Below are 12,552 nucleotides of genomic sequence, written 5' to 3' on the forward strand. Positions count from 1 at the left end.
CAGAGGGCAGGAATCATTAGCAACTCAAGAGTGTAAACAACAGAATATAAGATGGGTCTTTTTGTTTACCCAATTCCATTGCGATCAATGATATGTATAAGGAAATTGGTGAGCAAGCCCTTTTTGTTGATTTTTTGCGGCATGGGGAATTCCCAATTTACAGCTTTAGTCTTGGAACTCCTGTGTTTATTGTTGTGTAACCCATCATGAGTAGTTGTGTTGCGCATATTCCTCTTTGCATCAAATTACTTGCTAGAGGCCGGCCCTCTGAGTGGCAGAGCATCTAGAGCATGGCCATTTTAGTGACGGAGTAATGGAACTAACCATTTCACTGACAATTTTTCTAGTGGTTGTAGATCTACACAATTTAATGAGGTTTCTTTTGCTTTTTTCTGTTAACTTGGATACTGAGCACCCAAGGAAATCCATTTCTATTTACTCAGTAGCAGTCCATCCGGTATTGCTCTGGAAAGATAGTACCCAGAGAAGTGGGAAACTTGTAATTCATAATCTCATAGCTGGATTTTTTGGCACACTGAACAGCAAACAATGCAAAAACGAGTTCTGTATAACGCACGCAGGATCAGCTTATACACTGCTCCACAGCAGTGATGGCAATGTGTCTGTACATATGTAGACCAAAAGCATCTTGTGAACTCATACCCCAGCAAAATTGTTTGCACCAAGAGGATAATAATAGTCAAATGTGGAATCATCCGAGGTATGTTTTCCTTTTGAATGTGTTAAGAGGTGTGCCTATGAGGCAGGATGTCCAACTGCAGAAGTTGTATGACGTGACGTAAAAATTGAAATGAGAAAGCAATGCATAGGATGCGTCAGGCAGCACCAGAAGTGGCACTATGGGCTTTGGGAGCATGAGAGGTACGTATGTATTAACTTTGGTTGCAATTGCTGCAGCTGTGTGAAATGCATGGCAGACAGACAAACCGACATCCTCTTTTTTTACATACATGGATTTCTAAAGAGATTTATAGAGCACATAGGAAATTGATGGAACATAGGTTTGTAGCTCATGGGAATGAAATAACTCCTTTGTTTGCCATGGGAGGGACAATTTTGGTTGAGAAGGGAACTTTGTCAATGGCACCTCTCGGCGTTTTCAGTGTTTCAACAAGAGATTCCTGGCTGTTTACTCACCACATTTTTATCTGGGGACCTTTCTTTTTGTGTGAATTGCATTCATTAAATCTCTGTTTGGTGTTTTGTTAATTGTTTATGAGCTATTATTAAGGTCGCTAAGAAAGTGTTCTGTCAAAGTCAGTACCTCCCTTGGGAAAGTAAAATTAATAATTTATAAGGATATTTAGCAGTAATAAAGTCAGTAACTCTCTTGGAAGATGGATCGCAACATTTTGTCTTTCGCAGTCCTAGATGCTTTCCTGATGACATTAAAACAGGTAATATTGTGCTGTTTCATTCTTTTCCTATTCATCAATCAGGTAAAGGTATAGTCGAGAACATACTTAAACCTCATTTACATGTTGTTCACACAAAAAACTGCTTTTATTTCAGAGATATGCCTAGGCTTTGTTTGAGCTGAAACATTACCTGGCTACATATTCTGAATGCATTGATGATTTTTTAAAACAGATATCTTTTTTAGGATCAATGAAATATTTATCTTATGTTGTATTTTATTCATTATATGTTAAAAATAAGTTAGGGATGGTTATAGATAAAAACTCCATGGTAATAGTTTGGCCCTTCATCTTCCTATTTAGTATTCTGTGACCTTATTTGTTTATATGATGAAATTATAAAGATAAAAATATTATATTAAGTAAATGACCGTACACCTGGCCTTTGGCTTCTTCTCTTTTTTTTCTCTGTTGTTTTGTGTTTTATGTCTTTGTTCCAAGCTAGCATTAGAGAGGGTACATATATATTGTGAGATGTCCACCCCTGCGGGATGGGGGTAGAAGAATACTCCCGCAGTATCCCTGCTTGTCGTATGAGGCGACTAAAAGGGTGACTGCATGCAGAGAATCCACGCATGCAGTATTGAAAGCATGTAGTATTACATGTGTTTGTAAGTGCATAATTGCCTATCTGTTAATAAGGATATTTAGCAATGTGCATCATTTGCTGCAGTCTGTCCATCTCGTGGTGGGCATTTAATTTTACACTGAACCCAAATTTCTAGTTTTATCAGCCGTCTGCTGCTGATTGCTAATCTGAGCCCCAATCGCACAATTTTGGTGGCAGGAAGCATGACCCGAGAGGGCCTGTGAGCAAGGTTAGCAGAGGTCAGGACCAGTGACCAGGTCACTGTGTGTGACTGATCTACTTTTATTCACATGTACACCTACATAAGTATTAACATGTTCATAGTACAAAAATAAGTCCTTTGCCTTTCTGTAAGGAGTACAATGCAGCAGAATTGGAAGCATGAATAGCGATACAAATATTTCTCAATTGAATATGCTTTTACAAGTCAAATGTTAATTCTAACAAGTCAAATGTTAATTCTAACAAGTCAAATGTTAATTCTAACAAGTCAAATGTTAATTCTAACAAGTCAAATGTTAATTCTAACAAGTCAAATGTTAATTCTAAGCCCTAAAAGTGGATAGCCTTCTCTTAAGGAATTTCTAATTTCAACGGCTGGGGTGAGGCCATTGTTGATTTTTATCCTGGCATTCATGTTTGAATATAGAGTGTTAATGAAGCCAATGAATTTGTTGGGAAAGAGCATGCGTTTAATTATCTTTACAATATATTGAACGCGAGATGCTTTCTCAAAAGGACCACCTACATCACACTGGACAATTCCCAGGCTGTCTTTTACTGCCTCGCTTTGAGAACTCAAGTCCAGCTCTTTTGCCTTTCAGACATGTAATGCGTGCACTTGGTTTAACACCACCGGAATTCATACACGAGACCAAGCCTCTTCTCAGTTCGTACATTCTCCTATGATACAAGTGGCTCAGTTGTTAGTGCCAAAGGTCAGCATTTGAAATATCAGCAGGCATTGCTTTTTCTTGTCGAGAAACACCCACTTTTGCAACATATCGACATTTACTTTTGCAATCTGTGAAGTCAACATTTCCTTTAACCAAAAAAATCATTATTGAGGTACTCTTAATATTGTTTATGGTCAAACAGCACAACAGAGCCCTTTTTGGTCATCTTTTTGACTGACAACAAATTCATTGCAAGATGTGTAACATGCAAGTGGTCACGGTATTAACATTATTTCCATTTAACTTAATCTTTACTTCACCAGTACCATGGTACAACATTCTACTGTTATTATCGACAAAAATGTCCCCACTATTCTCTTCTCTGACATTGGTCATTGAACTTTTTTAGGATGCATAAATAAAAATCATAACTTCTTTCCTTTGCAATACATTCTTATACCGTTTTCAATAACTGCATCATATACCGTCAGTCTTTGCTCCATTTTTGAGTATTTGATTTCATTATTTTATAAAAAAACACCACTTTTTGCCACTTAAATTCAGGGATAAATACTGATGTGTACTCTACACTAATGTGAAAGTGTAGTGCTACCCTCAAAACACATGAAAATCAACTGTTTATTGTGTTTTTTTATTTTTTAAGTGGGACAAAGTAACCCATGGGAGTGGGTTACTTTGCTCCATCTAAATAATTCCTCAATATTATTATTTGTAAAGGCATTGGGGTAAAGTTAAACGTGCTGATTTTGTAGAGAAAATATCTCTGAACAAGATGGATCATATCATTGGACCAAAAAATAAATTTTACACGTAAATTATTGAAAAAAAACAAAAGAAAATTATATTTTTTTAACTAAATTAATGAAGGAAAGTGAACAGCTTTAAATTAACACTACTTGGGTGTCTTGTTCAGTTCATTAAAATATGCTGCCCCTAAGGGAATGTCTCTCTTAAGTATGTATCTTAAAAAAAAATTACCTGAGCTGAAAACTTAAAAAAAAAATTCACTTAAATACAGTTTTAGAACAAACCATAGAAGAGCTCAGGCACAGCAAAACAACTCTTCTATTCAACATTTTTGGAGGTTCTATACCTCCTAGTACATCCTCCCACTTGTAGTACAGTTCATCTTTGTTCTCGGGCCACTTCCAGTTGTTCACAGACCTTTTCATTGCGCTTATAGAAACTCCTTCGTCATCAAATGATTCAATTACGCCTGGAAATATGTTGTCCTCATACTTAAAAACAACAAAAGATCCAATTTGTTTGTTGATTATGTTGAAGGTTGGTAGAAATTCTGAATACACCGGATCAAGTTCATCTTCTTGATCTTGTTCCATTTTTTCTAAGTTTCCTTTTTGCTGTTTCCCAGTCATCATCGGAGCTAGAATCTTAGATTTCTTCTCCGCAGTCTTTACCCTTCTTTTTTAATTTCTGTAGTCTGTGCTTGGTAGAGGAAATCGTTTTCTTATATCTCTTCTGATGTTGAGTAACCGTTCCACTTAAGCTAGGTTGCGGTTCTGATGGTTGTGCACTTACTTCAGCTAGTTCGGCATGAGAAAGTGACTTTCCTGCAGCCATATTGATCTTTTTCTTCTTAATCAGTTTTATGGGTTGAACAGGCTTCCCTAGACATCTGAAAGTGTTCAAGGAATGCTTCACTCACTGCGGAAGGTTCTACTTCTTTTCTGGCAATCCTGTCAAGAAGGGGCTAAACATCGCAAGGGTATATGCCACTCTTTTTAAAGCCACTTTCAAGATTTTGTTGTAATTTTGGCTCAAGCTCTTCCGTAGCACGTTTGAGGAGAGGCGGGAAGTGGTGTTTGGGCAATACTGAACAACTTAGTCCATCAGGTGTTGCCTTCCATTCACTAAGAACTTTTCTCCAGGCAAAGAATGGGCCTGAAGAATGCAACATCCAAGGGTTGCGTCAAATGTGTGCTGTTAGGGGGTAAGCACACAAAGTGAACGTCCTGGTCACGGCATTTCTTTAATAGGTCCATATTTATGTGTGTTGAGAGGTTATCAGCGATGACAACTCTCTTACCGCTTTGCTTCTTCAATCTAGGCATCAAAGTACTCTCAAACCACTCCGTAAAACACTGTATCAAACCAGCCAGTTTTACTGCTCACTTGGGGGAACCACCTTCAGTCCACGTGTTCCAAAGTTGTGTTGCTTTGTATACCACAAATGGGGGCAGAAGTTCTCCTGCGGCATTTCCACACAGCATTAATGAAGTGCTTGATTTAGAAAAATTCCACTCTTTCTCTGGGTATTTAGTTCCACGGTGACAGATGACTTTTTCTAGGGGTCGTCTGTAAGGTTGGTCTCGTCAAGGTTCCACACATTTTCTGCAGGACAGTCTTTTACAGCCTCTTCCAAATTGGATATGTATTCACGCACAGTCTGCTCATTCACAGCAGCTCGGCTTCATTTGATGTTCGACGCAAGACGCTCTTGAACATGAGGATAACGCCTTAGGAAACCTTTTTTCCAGTCGTTTCCAGGGAGATTAATATTAAACTGGTTGACTTTTCTGTCAATCTTGTCCAAATAGGCCTTTTAATCCTACTTTGTGTGCAACATTAGGTATTGCTGTAGTCAAACTTTGCGTTGGCATCCTTAAACAATGGTGATGGAAAAAGTCTTGCCATCTCTATTCACCGCAGAATGATTGCCCAAGTTCTCCCCAAATAGTGAATCTTCAGTGTATATTATATTAATACAGTCACTGCAAGTCACAGATGTCATCACAGACTTGAGGACTGTATTACACAATTCCAACCTCTGCATTTCACCGGAAATTGGGTTGATATCATCGGGGTTGTCAGTTGTTTCAAAATTTAATTCAATGTTCAATTCCTCATCCTGAGGAACTTCAACAGGAATTTGCTGCACGAGCTCCTCTAAATCTGATAAAAAAGTGTCATCAACTAGTTGACAATTTCCACCTTTTCTTACGACCTTGGGAGTTCCGTGCAGCATGGATGTCTTAATCGAGGACGCAAATTGCTGAGTGGTAGGGTTACTATTGCATCCACTGTGGAACCTTATGCTCCTAAACAAATTCTCTAGTGGATCTTGATTCGGCCTCCTTGTTTCCAGTTTTTTCAACCTCTCCTTTTTTAGCCTTCCCCACAGCAATTTCACAGCCCTAATAGTGGACATCCATCCGTCCTGGGACCTAGGTCTTATTACTTTTATGATGCTTGGCAGGCCAGAAGGATTTAAAAGTATCTCTCCTGTTGAAGTTTTCCTAAGTAACATGAACCTCAGGATCTTCAGTGCTTCACTCCAGAAGGCAATATGTGGACTTGTGTCACACAACGGAGACTATAAATCATCACCGTCTTGCCTCTGAAACTGCAGAAGCTTTGAAAGAGCTTCTTGATGAACACCAGGAACTGTAATGTTCCTGCAGCACCAGAATCCATAAGCCCTGTCAACATAAATTTATCGGAATTAGCATGGAACCAGTTATTCAACAGAATGGACTCCAAAGTATGATTATAAATCTTTTATAAAACACACTATAAAGACATCCATTTGAGAAGCTAGAGCATGGTTAAAAATGTTGGCAGCCATTGAAACGCTCATCTTTTCCTTCCACCTAGGTCGTAAACATGCTGCCGTAAGCTTTGGGAAGGCGATAACATTACCGCTGCATCCTCTACTTCTGGTAACTGCCTTTTCAATATGCTGCCATTTTCCAATGGGTGAAACCCGTGCCGCAGCGGGGTCAACCTAATCAATAATGTTTGAGAAGAAAACATTTTAATTTCGTCAAAGATCAAATATCTACTGGCAACAATTATGCATAGATGGAGACTTCCAATGGGGTATGCACTTTTCCATCGATGAAATATTTTATGAGCATATTTCTCGTGCATTTCATGAGGTGAGGAGGATCATGAAGTGTGTATACTTCTCCATTAAAGCTGACAAGGGGAGACCACGAACCTTGCTACGCCTTTTTCAATGCCATATTTTTTTTGGCGTTAGGGATGCCGAACGGTTCTCGGAACTGGAAGTCGTTCCGTTGAATGGGCCTTAGTTTAGCAGTAATTAATTGTTTTTCACATGGTACTTTGAACATGACGAATATGTCTCAGAAACAGCACAGCTCCCTCCAGTATTGGGGCTGGTGTAGTGGTTAGCGTCGTTGGCTTCCATTCTAAGGGTCATGCGTTCGCGGCCCGAAGGTGCAAGTTTTTTTTTCACTTTCTATCTGATCATTATCGTTCTATTTCGATTTAATTTCAATTACAGCAAGCCTTGGCAGAATGATAAATTTTTTATCGCTGTTGTGGCTTTTACATATTTAAACATTGTTACCCCAAACGCGGACATGGGAAGAATACTAGGAAGGGTTTGTTTTCGCTCTTACTTTAATGTTTTGGCTACCTTACACTGTTCGACTTACAAATCAAAAATGAAAAGAACTTATTGCGAGTCCACTTAACATTAAAGATAGTGGTGAGCAGCAGCATGCATGCAATTGTAATAAGGAAGAACTCAAAACGAATATTAATTACCTTATCTCTCAAACACTCTCGCAATTCACATCGCTGGAAAAAGAAGTTTACTTACAAAGTACTAAAATAATTAAAGTGCGAGAGGGAAATAACATTAAATTCCACATAATATAAACAAAATATCACAAGCAAAGTTTTCAGAATTATATTTTACGTTCGTTACGGAATATCCAGCGATTTCGAGTCATGTGAACATGAGATGAGATGAGACAAAATTACCTTATTTATTTCTTTGTATATGTTGGAAAGATACGCCTCATATGTTAGAAATTATGGCAAATCAGAAGACTTACTTTCTCATAGACCATGGTCACTAATCCAATTCTTCCCCGCCCGCCACCATTTTCCAAAAAATGACCTCTCTTCACCGCATACGACTCCAGGCTGAAAGGCTGGGAATTCCCTTCTCACATTCGCTTCCATAGTTGACGAAAGAATTCGTACAGAGCGAAGCTTCTCTATGTCCTTACCGCCGCGAAATCTCCCCAACTCCCCAGGATTTTCCACCGACTTCCAAAGAACCGGCGTCATCGGCGCCCACCCTGCAACCTGCTGGAAACCACCCGCGTCCGGAGTAATGGCCTGCGGCTCCTCCACTCACAACATGGGACCCCCGTACTACCCTTCGTTTTCCTTGCGACAATAGGTACCCTTCACCACGGGGTACCATAGTTGCAGCTGTGCGAATCCATCTCATATTCGGGAGTGGGAACAACCGTTTCACCACGGGACAAAATTTTAGGGATTCCCAACCGATGAATGTTTTAAAACCCTCCGCCCATTCCTAATGCCTCTGCACACCACCCTCTCACTGCCGACCATAGGTCGTTCACTGCACTCCACCTCCTCTCCAAATAACCCCCACCTCCCCGCCATACATATATGACCGTTCTTTCGAGGGTTGTGCTGTGGTACTCAAATACCCATTACCACGTGACGTTATTATTTTCTATTGTAACCAAAGGGAAATGAAGTTTCTATTGAAAAACGCGGAACATACATTGCAAATTTGTTCTATTTTTGACATTCTTTTACTAATTATTCACATTCGCCGGGAGTTTGTGGGAACAGGTACTTGGGTGGTAATCATCATAAAAACAAACGAAACACATTATAATGCGCACCAAGAACATCTTATGAAGCACTGCCTCCCACAGACACAGTTCCCCCTCAAAACTTCGTCTGGGAAACAAACCTGACGCACATTTTGGAAAAAGCTTCTGCTCTGTACAAGTTTTGACGAATACCATGCGTATTGAAGCATGCATTTGTATTTTGGTGATGAGAGTTGGTCGTGCACCAGCGAATGTATTCGTATTTCGTCTTCTCTCGAACTTATTTCACGGTTCTCTTAAAGGAGATAGGAGCAGTTTTGAATACGAGAAATAAATAGTTTCACCTGGCGATAAAAATACACGTCGCAGGGTTGGCAAATCGGTGTGCATTTTGGTGGAATAATTTTTAATTGGCATGTTGGCAGGTCATTGTCATCAATAAATATTTCATCGTATATTTCAGGGTTAGTTTGACCCCCCCATGAATCTATAATAAGGAGGAATTGATTTGTGGAGACGTATGGTTTCAGCACATTTCTCAAAAATACCTTGTACACATCAGTCGTCAATTTTCCAGACTTGGAGGAAGTCACTACAACGTTCTTCCACCTTTCTTCCAAATCCTCGACATTTTTCCTCACTCTTGGACCGAATACCCCTCCTACTTCTTGCATACATAGAAAAACTTTTGGTAAAAGTTCACCGGCTGAGGTTATAGCGTATTGAGCCGTGTACGAATACGTCACCTTGTTTCTGTCTCCAGCACACAGGAGCACTGATTTTTCTCCCCGATGACTTAAAGTCCGTTTGATATCCACTCGATACTCACAGCTAGTTTGATCCGTATTTATCACGTACTCTGGAGCGTATTTAGGCATAAGTTTACTAACTTGCTTTTGAAATAGCTCTGCACTCTTTAGTATATCATCAAATGATTGTATGTCCCTATGAGTAACATAATTTGTCACTTTTCTTTGTCGAATTTTGAACTCCGTTTTGAATTTAATAAGCCAGGACCTAGAGGCAGAAAACTGAAATTCTGGTGACATGTGCTGATAAGCCACGGCTAACGCCCACTGCTGGAGTGATCTGGACGTAACATGCTCATTCCTTTTCCTTGCCTCACAAAATCTATCGTAGGTGCATTTCTTTATCATTTCGCACTTATCTAACCGCGTTCCTCCTTTCTCAATGTCTTTATTCCATGCCTTGAGTTGAAATTTCCTGGTCAGTAAATGGGATCCTCGCTTCTTGAGGGTAGCTAGCGACCAATTCGGGTGTTCTTTTGACAGATTAACCACTTTAATTTTGGTATCCAAAGAAACTCGCACGAATTTCGGGGATTTTGGTGAAGGTTCATAGCATTCACCGGCACTTTGCGACGGGGGCGAGCTGCTTTCGGCTGACTCCTCTTCGCTCTCACCATCGGAAATAAAATCTGCCTCCACATCTTCGTTCTCTAGGAAGAGTTCTTCCTCTTCCACGAACATGTTCTCTTCTAGAATTTCCATGAAATTGCTTACAGCTTTCTCACCAATTAGACGCGCCTTTCTAATTGTGAGTGTCATTCAGTTGTGTTAGAAATTCCCTTCTTTGGCAACAAATACATTTAGTAGGAGTACTCATAATATAGTGCCCTAAATATAAGTCTGGAACAAAAATAATTCGCCTGGCTTACGTGATGCAAGGGTGGGTTTTTGTGGACACAAGGGATTGTACAACAGACGCATTGTTGCTACCCATGTCACAAACTATGGCAGCTACCTTCAGTCCAGCATAATTCAAGGCTGGTAGCTCCCCCTTCATTAAAACAGCCATACGGGAGCCATGAGTGCTACCTGCAGACAAGTAGTAAGCAACCGGCTGCTTCGACATCTTTAAGTATTTCAATCTATGAGTTAATAGCGCTACAATTTCTAATTGTAGACGTTTTCAACGTGTCAAGACGTCTATGAATCATACATGGCTCGAAATATCAGAGTTTCAGATTCCAAACAAGGTCCCACTTCGTTTCACTGATACGCAATCTGTGTACTGCGATACTGCTTTCGGATAGGTTGGCGAGGTAGCGACAATCGGCAATGCGTTGCCGGCAAGAGTTATCACCCCGCTTTTCCTCTGTCCTTCCCCTCCCGCCCTCAATCGGCTTATCGTGGTCACGGTATTATCATTATTTCCATTTAACTTGATCTTTACGTCACCAGTACATTGGTACAACATTCTACTGTTATCGTCGAAAAAAATTTCCCCACTATTCTCTTCCCTGATGTTGGTCATTGAACTTTTTTCATTGTAGATGGAGGCTTCCGTGGAGTAGTGCAGTAGGAGCCGCTAGGTTTCCAGGTTCTAAAATCTGTCCGTGATACATTGCTATGATTTTGTTCACTAACAAAAAGCTTATTCTGAACTCTTGCTTTGCTGATCTTTGTTATTACCAGCCGTGCGGCATAGAATGTATGCATTTAACACAGCCGTATTAACTAAGTGGCTGATTAAATTTTACTCCACAATTCAGTCATTTTTATTTCTAGCAAGAACGATTCTAAAAGTTTATCTTTTAAATCTACACCGCTCATACTATTATATTCTAATACACATACAGGTTTATTTACATATTGTGGCCTGTCATTCCGACTTACGGGTTGGATTTGGTCTGAATGTTTCGAAGTCAGCAATGCATATCGCGTAGATCCTTCCACTTGAAAGCAACCAATTTCCCACACTTTGGACTAACAACTTCTCCTTTCTTTAGTTTCTATTTGAGATTTACTTGTATACCTTTGCGTGTGATTATCACTATTCTAACAGCATCTGCTGTCCTCTGAACTAACCTATGGAAAAGATCGGGACCACTGTAAAATTGCCCATATGTACACATCTACCAGAGCCCAATAATTCCTCGCATAAACTATATCACCCTTCATATGCGTTTCAATTGAACATCCCTAATTTGTAGTTAATTTATTTAGCGCGGGACATCCGTACCATTCTAGATTAGCCACGCAAATTTCCTCAGGAAGAAGGATGGTTTAGAAAAATGCGTATTTGCACCCATGGTGAATAGGAATTGGTACTGCTTTGTATAATTGTGAAGTATGCTCTCCAAATCATGATAATCTACGTCTCCAGAATATTCTGTCACACCGTGATAGTTATTTCTCAACATAGATGGTATTCGTGAAGAGTAATAATCCATGAAGCGATAGGTATAAAGAAATCGTATGCTAAAATTTTCTTCGATAAACATTCCGAAAGAAATTACCTTCTTCTGAATTTGGAAGAACAAATATTTGTCTCTCGTCGTATTTCAATTCGCGAAAAATAAAGTGTCCATAATGGGGTGAGGGATTGTGGATAAAGATTGGTAGAAATTGTGGAATTTTATATTTAATATTACAATCAATGTGTTCTGGACCACGATACTTCCCAGTCAAATGATCATGGGTTCTAACCCTCTCATTACCTAACTTTCTCACAAATGGGACAAACAGTAGCATTCGAACTCTTCAGCACTCGGGTGCAATTGGCATTGTATATTTGTTAAGTGAAAATACTTTTTTCTCTTCCTCTTTCATGCATTCGATGAAAACACGCGTCGCGTCTTGCTCTCAATATACTTTGGGTTCCAAACATCCATCAGGTGTCGTCATCATGTTAAAAGCTGAATTGAGTATGTTTTTGTATCTTATGTGTGAAAGAGGCTTGCGGATCAAGCCACATACCTTTACATTTGGAATACACAATTGATGGATGAGCACTTCTTGTGAGCACCTGTTCACTTTCTCGTTGCCACTAGAGAGCCACTTGGGCGAACCATCCCCGATGAAGTCCAAGAGGAGGAGGTGGACGTCGCGCGACCTGCCGTGATCGTAGTCCTCGGCTTCGTCCCCTCCGCGCATGCGCCAACCACGGCTTCATGCTTGTTGCGTCGTCTGCTATCTCTCGATGGCCCTCTTCCGACGCGCCAGCTTTCGATCAAAGGGCCCTACTGACTTAAGCCTGGTCACTCATTTTTT

The sequence above is a fragment of the Ischnura elegans genome, chromosome 3 (assembly GCF_921293095.1).
Source record: "Ischnura elegans chromosome 3, ioIscEleg1.1, whole genome shotgun sequence".
Taxonomy (NCBI): domain Eukaryota; kingdom Metazoa; phylum Arthropoda; class Insecta; order Odonata; family Coenagrionidae; genus Ischnura; species Ischnura elegans.